This window comes from Nelusetta ayraudi, unplaced genomic scaffold, assembly GCF_046127955.1.
Source record: "Nelusetta ayraudi isolate G7.1 ecotype Tasmania unplaced genomic scaffold, CSIRO-AGI_Nayr_v1 ptg000018l, whole genome shotgun sequence".
Taxonomy (NCBI): Eukaryota; Metazoa; Chordata; class Actinopteri; order Tetraodontiformes; family Monacanthidae; genus Nelusetta; species Nelusetta ayraudi.
Genome location: NW_027466068.1, coordinates 1414248 through 1427164, shown reverse-complemented (window position 1 = coordinate 1427164; position 12917 = coordinate 1414248). Strand labels below are relative to the sequence as shown.

Below are 12917 nucleotides of genomic sequence, written 5' to 3'. Positions count from 1 at the left end.
CCAAAGTTCACTTCATCATTGATCATTGATAGACCGGCCCACTTCATGCGCGGTGTGGAATGAAATTGAAAAAAAAAAAAAAAAAAAAAAAAAAACAGCTGTAAATGATCCCATCATGTTTTTTCCAGTTACTTTTATTTTGGTGCCGGATGTTGATGTCCCGCTAGGCGGAAACAATATAGAGCGGTACCGCTCAAATACAGTCGAGTGGAGGCAGAGCGAGTGAGAGAGACAGCAAAGAAGAACGGACAGCGCAGAGCAAAGTTGAGCTTTGCTCTGCGCCGTCCGTTACTGTGTTTTCTTTTGTTAGTTTTTTTCATTCCACACCGCACGTGAAGTGGGCCGGTCAATCAATGATTCACGGAAACTTTTGGCCATGGCTTGCCTGCTGCCAGTGGTGCGTAGGCGATGCTAGGTTGTGAATCACCTTAGAAAACAACATAACACAGAGTAGCAAGTTCATCCAGGCCACTGCTGCCCACTGTGACTCATGACGTAGTCCTGGACTCTTCTTCATCACTGCTGCTGCGTTGCATTTTGAACGTGGCAGTCAGTGGAGTAGTGGCTAAAATGCTGGATGGATGAGTTTTCTTTGTTGCGACGCAGGTTCAAGCCCCGCCCCCGCCTTTGTTGGGTCCTCAACACGATGCCCAATCTTGGATCACCCCAGTCAGTGATCTTGTTGAACTACTTGGTGGCACTGCTCCCTTCCACTGTACAAACAGATGAACGACAACAAAGAGTCAGTTCATCAGAGTCCCACACGTGACTGGCAGCCAGTGGACTTTGCTTGGCGTGTTCTGAACATGTGCTGGGTACTTCAGAAGAAGCCTTAATAAAATGCACTCCACACATACTCATTGGAAACCCTCAACCAACAACAGACATGTAAAGAGGATGTCAACACTGTGCTGAGAGAAATGAGTGCCATGTTGGCTGAGCAGAGGGTGGAGATCAGGCAACTCCAGAAAGAAAACCAAGGTAGCGAAACACAATGATGAACAACAGGATTTCATTGGCTTCCTCTCATTCTGGAAAATTTATGTTATCTGTTTTTTTAGGACAAACAGCCAAGCTGGAGTCATAAAAGACTGAAGTGGACAAACTGAAGCAACAGCTGCAAGGTATTTTATTACAGTGTAAAGACAAAATACAAATACTGCAATTGTCAAGACATAAAATAATCAGCAGATGGAATTGCCACAGGCCAGAGGGGACAACAACAATATGATATGTGATATTGTGATGTGGTAATGTGTTCAGATGTGGTTCCACCTTTAGCCCTCAACATTTTCTCCCTCTATTTTTGAGAACTTAAGTTACCAAACTCTGCATATATTTTCTACACATTTTCAGCTCAAACAGCAGAGCTGAGCTCACTGAAAGCCAGGACAAATGTTACAAGTTGAAGACAGACAAAGAACGTAAGAAGAAAAATGAAGGTAGAAATGTAGAAATGCTTGCATGGTTTATCTTTTCTCAAAAGAACTGTGTGTCTCAGTCAAACAGGTGGCTTTCTCAGCCTCTCTACTGGCGTCAGGCGAAGGATATCTCGGCCCGTTTAATACTGAAATTCCGATGGTCTTCAGACATGTGTTCACAAACATCGGAAATGCCTACAACCCAAACACAGGTTCCTACTTTGATTGACAGGTTACAGTGGAAAGACTTCCACCTGACCACTGATTCATCTGACTCTTCTCTTCTGCCATTGCAGGCTTCTTTATTGCACCAGTGAGAGGAGTCTACCAGTTTGACTTCTATGTCCATGGACATGGAAATCCTTCTCATCCCACAACTGCTGCGTTGGTTAAAAATGGAGACCGTATTTGTATTTCCTATGCACGTCAGCCATCCCATAATGTGAACTCAAGTAATGGTGTCAGACTCCTTCTTGAGGTTGGAGATGTTGTGTATCTGAAATTGCGGCAAAACTCAAGAGTGTTTGACAATGAAAACCACCCTACAACCTTCAGTGGACATCTTCTGTTCACAATGTAAAGAGGAAATGCAGCCTTGCATTGCATCATCCCTGAGTTTTATTCTCTCAGACAGTTTTTAAAGGTAAGAACTCTAAAGTGATTTATTGTTTGCCTCACAGCTTTTGACTTCACAGTACAGTGATAATTATCAAAGGGAGTTTTGGGTCTCATGTGAACTGGAGAGAAATATAACAAGCAGTTGCTGAAAATGCCATTTCTTTCATTCCCTACCAAACTTCAGTCAGCGAATAAAGATCATTTTGTGTATCATTTGTGTGTGTGTGTGTGTGTGTGTGTGTGTGTGTGTGTGTGTGTGTGTGTGTTTGTTTAAAAGGTTTTTGTTTGTGTTTTTTTTTCTATTTTTTTTAATTGGTTTTTCCCTTTAAAGGTACATACAAACACACATTAGAAAAAAAAAAAAAAAAGGTCCCACCCCAAAACAACAATAAGCGCTGCGCAATAAGTATAGATAAAATAAATGAGTAAATAGAGAATAGAAAAACGACAAGAGACAGGTATATATAAAGCACAAATGTGAAATGAAATACTGTAGGTGCGAGGGCAAACAATTCCAATCAATCAGAAATAGACGATAGATCAGAGTCTCTGCAAGAAAGAAAGTAGAGGTCCCCAGATCCTTCTCAACCTGTCTGACCTATGGTTAAGGTCATGAGTGAGTTTCTCCAGAGGAATAAGAGCAGAAATTTGAGATAAGCACATATCAACTGTGGGGACCTGGGGAGTTGACCACCGTAACAGGAAACAAAAGAATCATCAGCAGAGATTTAGTATCAGGGTCCAAGAAATTGTCTGGAGCATGGTTAAGTAGGTAAACAGAAGGAGTCAGTAAAAACTGTTTACCAATGATTTCCTGAACTGCAGAGTGAACACCCCTCCAGAAAGTCCAGGGAACATCCTCCGGAGGCCAACGGGAGTGGAATAAGAATTTAAAGTTCTGTTCGTGTATCGAAATTGAGGTACATTTAGGAAAAATTCCACTGCAAATCTTGTCCATTTCCACAGGAGTAAATGTCACCTCCAGATCACGCTCCCACAACAACTTCAGGGAGTCATCATCTGAAGAGTCAGAATAAAGTAGTGAAATGTAAATCTTGGAAATCAGTCCTTTCCTTTGTGAGATTTGCTCTGAACTGTAATGTTTTCCAGCTCTGATGGTCTCATGCGGATCCTGCCTGTCCTCAAGAGAGACCCTAAAAAGTGGCCAATTTGGAGATATTTATAAAAGTCCTTGTTGGAAATGTCAAAATCAGCCCTAATTTGCTCAAATGACTTCACTGAATCTGAGACCAACAGGTGTGTCAAATTTGATAGGCCCTTAGAGGTCCACTCAGTCAGACCAACACTCCTAATCTGAGCTGGTAAATCTGGATTCAGGGCCAGGGGATAATGGGGAGAGATGACAGGGGCAATATTGAAGTATTTCTTTACATCTCGCCAAACCAGCAGTGCATTATAAAGTATTATGTTATTCTTGAGATTATTTCATTGATTTATATTATTGATAAAGGGAAGCGAGTCAATCTGTCTGGGATGGCAAAATAGGGATTCAAAACCCAACCATAGGGAGTCTGTCCTTTTTATAATAATAATAATAAGAATAAACTTTTATTTGTACAGCGCTAAATCACTACCAAAGGCTCTCAAAGCGCTTTATACAATCAGAGAGAACCAACCAAAATGAGAGCGAAAGATCTCCCTCCACGGCGTAAGCCTACAGCAGCTTAACTGACAGTGGATGGAATCTAACTATAAGCTTTAAGAAAAAGGAAAGTCTTAAGTCTACTCCTAAATAAACTAACTGTGTCTGCCCCCCTCACCGAGGCTGGAAGATGATTCCAAAATAAAGGTGCCATGAAACTGAAACACCTACCTCCTGACCTAACTCTCGAAATTTTTGGGATAACTAAAAGACCTGAATCCTCAGAGTGAAGGGCTCATGGAGGATGAGAAAGTTCAACGAGTTCCCTAATATAAGAAGGAGCCTGAGAATGAAGAGCTTTGTAAGTTAAAACTAGAATCTTTAATTCAATTCTAAATTTGACTGGCAGCCAATGCAAGGAAGCTAAGATTGGAGTAATATGCTGCCTCCTTCTAGTTCCGGTTAACAATCGTGCCGCAGAGTTTTGGATTAACTGTAATGTCCTAAGGGATGAATTTGGGCATCCTGCTAGTACCGAGTTACAGTAATCTAGCCTAGACGTAACAAAAGCATGGATTATTTTTTCTGCATCTTTGAAGGACAAAAAACTTCGAATTTTGGCAATGTTTCTTAAGTGGAAGAAAGCTGACCTCCCTACATTCTGTATATGAGAATTAAAGGTCAGGTCCTGATCAAAAGTGACTCCAAGGTTCCGCACAGTAGAACTGGGTGTAGTACCAAATAGACCACTTTGTCCATCAAAGGCTCTGTCCCTACTCTCTCGCGATCCAAATATAATGACCTCAGTTTTGTCGGTATTAAGCAACAGGAAATTCTGTGTCATCCAAGTTCTGACATCACGAAGACAAGATTCCAATTTGGCCAACTGATGAGCCGCATTTGCCTTAAAAGAAAAGTACAACTGTGTGTCATCGGCGTAAGAATGGAAACTGATGCTATGCTTTCTGATGATGTCACCAAGAGGTGACATGTAGATGTTGAAGAGGAGTGGCCCAAGTACAGATCCTTGCGGGACACCATGACTAACCCTCCTACGTTCTGATGAATGATTATGAACATGAACAAACTGAAAACGGTCAGACAAGTAAGCTCCAAACCAGTCCAAGGCGCGATCCTTGATGCCAATAGCATCATCTAATCTCCTAAAAAGAATGCTGTGGTCAACGCTGCACTGAGATCTAGGAGGACCAGAACAGAGAGAAGACCTCTGTCAGATGCACACAAGAGATCATTACTTACCTTAAGCAATGCCGTTTCAGTGCTGTGACCAACTCTGAAGCCAGACTGAAAAGCCTCAAGTAGATTGTTGTCGTTCAGGAAGTCCACAAGCTGCCGAGCAACAACTTTTTCTAAGATCTTGGAGAGAAACGGAAGGTTCGAGATTGGCCTATAATTTGAAAGCACACTCGAGTCCAAATTGGGTTTTTTTGATCAGAGGCTTGATTACAGCCACTTTGAAAGCATGAGGGACAAAACCTGTTGATAGAGAATGATTGATAATTCTAAGAATGACACAATGAAGCAATGGGGAAACCTCCTTGAGAAGCCTGGTTGGAATTGGGTCCAAAAGACTAGTGGTCGACTTAGCGGAGGAGACAAGAGAATCAAGTTCCGAGAGTCCAACTTGCTGAAAACTCCCGAAATACACACTGGGGTTGCCAAGTTGAGAAAGATCTGCCATGTGACCTGTGGAAGACAAAGAAGACAAAGAAGACGAGGAATTCCCAATCTCAGTTCTGATACCTTCTACTTTTTGCTGGAAGAAGTTCAGGAAATCGTTGCTTGACAGTTCTCTCAAGCCTTCGCAAATTTTGTTTTAATTTGCGAGTAGAGGAAGTAAACCAAGGGGCTGACTGATCCTGCCTTTTCATACTTACCTTATAAGGGGCAAGATCATCCAATGTTGATTTCAGAATACAAGAAAAGCGATCTGTCAAGGAGTCTAGATCAAGATCAGTCAAGTGGGTGGGGGGAGAGGCCGGAAGCATGTCCAGAGGTACAAGAGCATCAAGCAGATCAGGAAGCCTCTCCTTAAATTCAGCAACAACAGAGTCCGAAATGTTTCTACTCATTATAGACCTTGCTTGGGGAATGTGATCCGCTACAATAAAGCCGAAAATGATCAGAAAGTGGTCAGACAAAACGTTGTTTCGGGGAAAGATTGTCAGCTGCTCTACACCAAGTCCAAAAGTGAGCACAAGATCCAAAGTATGACTATGCTTATGAGTCGGTACATTCACAACTTGAAGGAAGCCTAAGGAGTCGAGGATAGATTTGAAATGAGAACTCAGATTGTCACTCTCAATGTCGACATGGATATTAAAATCTCCAATCACTATGATCTTGTCTTTAGTCAATGCTAAAGTAGACAAAAACTCTGAAAATTCATCTAAGAAAGAAGAATATGGACCGGGGGGGCGGTAGACAACAATGAATTCAACGGAATCGGCCTGCCTATCAGGTGACAGCGAAATAGACATCGCTAAACTCTCAAATGAACTATAAATAGATTCAGCCTTGAGATTGACTAACACATTGGAATTATAAATAGCTGCAACGCCACCTCCTCGACCACTATCACGAGCCTTATGAGTATTAATATGACTAGGAGGAGTGGCTTCATTAAGACTAAACCAGTCTGACATTATTTCAAGTTGTGCTGACCAATAGTTTAATTGTAGATTGGGCAGGGAGAGGCCTCCGACATCCTTTGGCTTGGTAAGCAAAGAGAAATTAACTATTGGGTGTCTGTTATTCCAAATGTAGCGGGATATTGAAGAGTTCAGAGATTTAAAGAAGGCAGGGGTCAAATAGCAAGGGAGATTTTGAAATAAATAGTTCAATCATGGAAGAATATTCATTTTTATGGAGTTGATTCTCCCCAGGAGAGAAATTGGGAGGGAAGTCATTTTTAAGTTTTTGAATTAGAGGTGAATAGTTATTTTCAAAAAGGGTCATTTAAATCAGGGGTAACAAAAATACCCAAATATTTGAAACCCCTCCTGGACATTTGAAAAGGAGATTTTATTAACATATCCTGTGGGATATTAAAAGGTGTAGCAACAGACTTACCCAGGTTAATCTTATAACCTGATAAGGCACTGAATGTGGCTATAGATTTCAAAACTGCTGGAATTGATTTCTCAGGTTTATTCAAATATAAATAAGAGAACATCATCTGCAAATGAGGAAATGATGTTATTTTCATCACCTACCCTAACTCCAGATACATCAGGGTTGATTCTGATGGCTTCAGCCAAGGGTTCAATAAACAATACAAATAACAGAGGTGACACCTCACACCCCTGTTAGGGCCCAGACCAAACAGACCAAATTTTTCTAATACCAAAAACAGAAAAGACCAATCCACTCGGTCAAAGGCCTTTTCGGCATCAAGGGAGACTATCAGCGCAGGGTTTTTCTAAGTGTTAAAATAGTCAACAACATTAAGAGCATGACATACATTGTCTGTGCCATATCTTGACTGAACAAATCCTGCCTGATCTGGATTTATTATTTTCGGGAGGACGGTTTCCAATCTCCGAGCCAGTACCTTCGCGACAGTTTTGTAGTCAACGTTAAGGAGACTAATGGGCCTAAATGATGAACAATCCAAAGGGTTTTTGTCTTTTTTTTAAAGTAGACTAACAGAAACATGTCTCCAAGAGGGGGGGATACCTTCTCTCTTTACCTTCTACCTCTTTTAAAATACCATTGATGGCAGGCATAAAAATTGGTTGAATCTCTACCCAAAACTTCTTAAAGAATTCTAAAGGAAACCCATCTGGGCCAGGACACTTTCCATTTGGAATAGATTGAATTGCAGGCCAGACCTCCTCCGGCGTGAACGCAGCATCTATACCGGAGCGATCCTCCTCCGCAATAACAGGTAAAGGAATATTATTCAAGTCGGAAGTGATAGAAACAGCATCAGCCTGTTCCGCACTATACAGGGATTTATAAAAGTCCTGGAATGTGGTATTGATAATCAGTGGATCGCATGTGACATCCCCGTTCTGTGTTCTTATCACATTAATGGAGCGATCATTCATTTGATTTTTCAACTGGTGGGCAAGCAGACGACTGGACTTGTTGCCAAATTCCTAATATTTCTGTTTAGTGTAAAGTAATAATTTATGGACATGGCGAGTGTAATCCATATTCAGTTTGTGTGTTTGTGTTTAATGTGGTGACCGTTCAAGTCATGAGAGCAGCAGGGTAATAAAATACTGTTGTCTTTAATTAGTCTTCCTCCTCCTCCTCCTCGGCTCCGCCTTCATCGCTGTCACACACCAGAACAGGAAGTGATGCGTAGAGACCCTAGCGGTCCGTCAGCTGGGAGGAGGCGGCTCTGAAGAGCAGCGAGCAAATCTGCAGCAAAAAAACAACACAACATTTCGTTTAGACAACAGTTTGTTTTTTTCAAGGTCGCCTGAATTCAGAGTTAAATCACAGCAGCACGAGAATATACTGTCACAGTGGGGGAGGGGTGGGGGTGTGGTCTCAGCACACTACAGGAAGTGGCTGCTGTTACCGTGGGGGAGGGGCCACTGCAGCTCTGGTCATGGGGTGGGAGGAGCCTATGGTGAGGCTGGAGCAGCAGCTGGGCAGGGCTGCCCTGACTGGACGCCGCCTCCATCACGCCAGCAGCAGCAGGCTGGCGCCCCCCGCTGGCTGCAGGAGTCGTAGCCGCAGGTGTGCAGGACGCCTGCACACCTGCACACAAGAGGACCATTAACGAGCAGCTGCCAGGGGGCGCTCTTCTCCCTAGTCTGACTGCAGCTCGGTAGGGGGTGTTGCCCGTGTGCGGGAGGCAGGGCTGCCGGCATCCCGCTGCCCGATTGGACCAGCGTGGCGAGGACCACCGAGGCCTCCAGGAGCAGGTGGTCCACAGAGAAGCACACCGGCCTGCAGGAGGCGTCACAACCACACAACACAACCAAGCACACACTGAGCTCTGCCCTCCTGCAGCTCCCTGAGGAGCAGCGAGGAGCCTGAAGACTCCTCCAGCAGTCAGAGCGCACACTCACTGTCCTGCAGTACTCAAGGCAGCCACACAGGGAGACAGTGAGACTCCGCAAAGGACAGAAAACACTGAAACACACACGCAGCAGCACAATACAGTGTGTGTGTGTGTGTGTGTGTGTGTGTGTGTGTGTGTGTGTGTGTGTGTGTGTGTGTGTGTGTGTGTGTGTGTGTTGCTACCCGCAGCTCCTTGAGGCAGAAGGTGACCTGCGACTCCACTCTGACCTGAGCCTGGAGGAACTCGTCCGGTTCCAGCAGCATCTGGGTGAACGTCACCCTCGTGTGGTCTGAGTTGGGACACAGTGTTTATGTTCAGGCCGCGCAGACTGACGCCGTGCGCGTGGCGCTGTGGCGCGCACTCACCCCTCCCCCCCTCCTCGCTGTGGCTCCTCAGGGCCACCCTGTGGGGGGTCGCCGACAGGGTGACCTCTTCCGGTGACGCTGGGAACTGCATGGCCACGTCAGTCAGGAGCCTGAGTGAGGAGAACATGGTCCGTTTCTGATGCTCCTCAGGAACTGAGAGGAGTTTATGATGCAGTTTTGATGCTCATCAATGGGTGATAGTGCACTGAATGTTTACTGTTTATACAAAGCTTATTATTCTGAAATAATGTGGTCATAGTGCATATTTTATTGTTCATATGGACACTGTAATATTGTACTCTATATTTCATTAGTGTGTATAATACTTTATGTCAATATATATTATATGGAATATGGTGATTAGTGTATATTATGTATGGTGCCTATACATAACTAATATACCAATACTAATATACTACTAATATACATATATGTGTACTAATACAGTGCATAATACCCGCAGTTCCTAGGTATAATATGTAGTGCTGTGATATATAAATATAAATATAAATAATCTGATTCTGATTCTGATAATTGTAGTAATGTAATAATTGATCATGTTTAACAGCTGCATATAATATCTTGTTTTAATACATTTTGATGAAGACTGCAGTGAAACATAGACACTCCTCTTTAACATCTACATGTCACCTCTTGGTGACATCATCAGAAAGCATAACATCAGTTTCCATTCTTACGCAGATGACACACAGTTGTACTTGTCATTTAAGGCAAATGAGGCTCATCAGTTGGCTAAATTGGAATCTTGTCTTAGTAACGTCAAAACTTGGATGACACAGAATTTCCTGTTGCTTAATACCAATAAAACTGAGGTCATTATATTTGGCTTGCGAGAGCTTAGGGACAGAGCCTTTGATGGACAAGGTGGTCTGTTTGGTTCTACACCCAGTTCTACTGTGAGGAACCTTGGAGTCAGGACCTGACCTTTAATTCTCATATATAGAATGTAGGGAGGTCAGCTTTCTTCCACTTAAGAAACATTGCCAAAATTCGAGGCTTTTTGTCCTTCAGAGACGCGGAAAAAATAATCCATGCTTTTGTTACATCTAGGCTAGATTACTGTAACTCAGTACTAGCAGGATGCCCAAATTCGTCCCTTAGGACATTACAGTTAATCCAAAACTCTGCGGCACGATTGTTAACCGGAGCTAGAAGGAGGCAGCATATTACTCCAATCTTAGCTTCCTTGCATTGGCTGCCAGTCAAGCTTAGAATTGAATTTAAGATTCTAGTTTTAACTTACAAAGCTCTTCATTCTCAGGCTCCTTCTTATATTAGGGAACTCATTGAACTTTATCATCCTCCAAGAGCCCTTCGCTCTGAGGATTCAGGTCTTTTAGTTATCCCAAAAATTTCTAGAGTTAGATCAGGAGGTAGGTGTTTCAATTTCCTGGCACCTTTATTTTGGAATCATCTTCCAGCCTCGGTGAGGGGGGCAGACACAGTTAGTTTATTTAGGAGTAGACTTAAGACTTTCCTTTTTCTTAAAGCTTATAGTTAGACTTCATCCACTGTCAGTTAAGCTGCTGTAGGCTCACGCCGTGGAGGGAGATCTTTCGCTCCCGTTACAGGGATCGTTGCTCTTTGCAGGCGGAGCTTCTATCACTCTCCTCACCCAATCAATCTTGGACTCTATCTACTCTGTCCAAACTAGCTGTCATTATGATATGCTCGATATGCATGATACTGCCGCAGTCTCTGTGTCCCTGGCAGGTGATGACCACTGCGCCAGGAGCTGGATTGTGCTGTCCTGGGGGTCTTGGTGTCATCGCTTCATCCCACCACCATGCTTAGGACCTGGACTTGTCCTATTGGCAGATTGATCATCTAGATAGACTCTTGCCTTCCAAAGCAGGGACAATTACATTCTACGTGGACAGCAGCCTTGAATTTCCTTTGAAATTTCCTATTCTTTGTGTCTATATCCATTTTGTGAATGCCTGGTTAATGTATCTCCTGTCTGCCACCCTGGCTCACTCTGCTCCTTTCTCCTCTATTTTTGTATTTCACCCCAAATAGTCATAGGCAGATGATGGTCCTCTGGAGTCTGGTTCTGCCCTAGGTTTCTTTCCAGCCACTGTCACATCTTGCTTGCTCCGGGGGCCCGGTTGGTTCTCTCTGATTGTATAAAGCGCTTTGAGATGCCTTTGGTTGTGATTTAGCGCTGTACAACTAAAGTTTTATTATTTTTTTATTATTATTATTGAAATGCTAGGAAATTCCACACACACACACACACACACACACACACACACACACACACACACACACCAGCGTTGTACCTCTGGTCCACGCTGGGTTTCGATCCTGTGACCTCAGCGTTGGGAGTCAGCGTCGCTCCCCACAAGACAGTCTTCAGCGCTGAGGAGCAGAGAACAACACAAACACACACTGACAGCAGCTACACACACACACACACAAACACAAAATAAAAAAGAAAATGAAGCAAAGGACAATCAGTAACCAAATTATAATACCCATTTCCTCCAAAGTTAAGACTCCACCACAAGTTATCATCATATATCACCATCAAATCAAGAAGTTGAAATTATGTAGGTACATCAGAAAAAGGTCACTGTGATGAAACAGCTGATATCAGTGTGTTTGTCATAACCAGAGGTCACATGGAGGCTGGCTGTATAACCAGGGTGACTGACTCACCTCCAGTCATCAGGCTAACCACACAAGGATAAACCTCTGACTGTAGTGCAGGAGATGTGGGTTCCATTCCCAGTTGGTACCAGATGATAAATTGTTGGACATGTTGAGGTTTTGCATTCTGCACTGCATCTCATGCTAGATGATTTTCTTTTCCAGAAAATTTCAAAAGTGAATATTTGTGCTATTTTCACTTTCTTATTGTATCTCTGAGAAGTGAAAAATGTCCTCCCCCAAAAAACAAAAGAGGTGTCTATGGGGAATTGAACCAACAACTTCATGCACCACAGTCAGGCCTCCTCCAGCCTGAGCCATCTGTCCTGATGACCTGAGCTTTTTCTGGAAAAGAAAATCATCTAGCATGAGATGCAGTGGAGAACATCAACATGTGCAACAATTTATCATCTGGTAACAACTGGGATTTGAACCCACAATCCGCTGCACCACAGTCAGAGGTTTATCCTTGTGAGCTAACCACCTGGTTAGCCTGATAACTGGAGGTGAGTCAGTCACCCTGGTTATACAGCCAGCCTTCATGTGACCTCTGGTTATGACAAACACACTGATATCAGCTGTTTCATCACAGTGACCTTTTTCTGATGTACCTATATAATTTCAACTTCTTGATTTGACGGTGATATATGATGATAACTACTGGTGGAGTCTTAACTTTGGAGGAAATGAGTTGAAAATATTATATTTTGGTTACTGATTGTCCTTTGTTTCATTTTCTTTTTTATTTTGTGTGTGTGTGTGTGTGTGTGTGTGTGTGTGTAACTGCTGTCAGTGTGTCAGGTGTAGCACTGAGGTCTTTCTGGTTCTCTGCTCCTCAGCGCTGAAGACGGTAGAGAGTGCTTATATTGAAGGTAATATTATGTTTAGTTCAGATGTTTGTATTTAATAATATAATTAGTTTACATGTTTGTTCATAATAATGTGATTACTGATATAGATATGCTTCAAGCAGTCAGTTAACTCATGCATAACAGAGGCATTGTTTGAGTCATGAGATGAGACACAGACATGCATGTTTTCCTCTGGAACTTGAGAAAATTGAGGGACACATATGTAAGATATATAGGTATAAAACACTCACAGGTTTGGCAATCAAAAAAATAATACAAATAATAATAACCATACCAAAGAAAACAATGAAAATGAAAATAAATCTCAGAAGCCAGCAGAAG

The 12917-nt window shown here is 42.8% G+C and overlaps 1 long non-coding RNA gene across 1 annotated transcript; it reads right to left on the bottom strand.

Annotated features, from left to right (window-relative positions):
* Positions 1–7837: 7837 nt before the first annotated feature.
* On the bottom strand, positions 7838–9225 carry LOC142887646 (uncharacterized). The gene is made up of 3 exons (XR_012926569.1): positions 8869–9225; positions 8198–8757; positions 7838–8034 (listed from the first exon to the last, which is right to left on the bottom strand). It is a non-coding gene; the product is annotated as an uncharacterized LOC142887646 (long non-coding RNA).
* Between the last annotated feature and the right edge of the window lie 3692 nt (positions 9226–12917).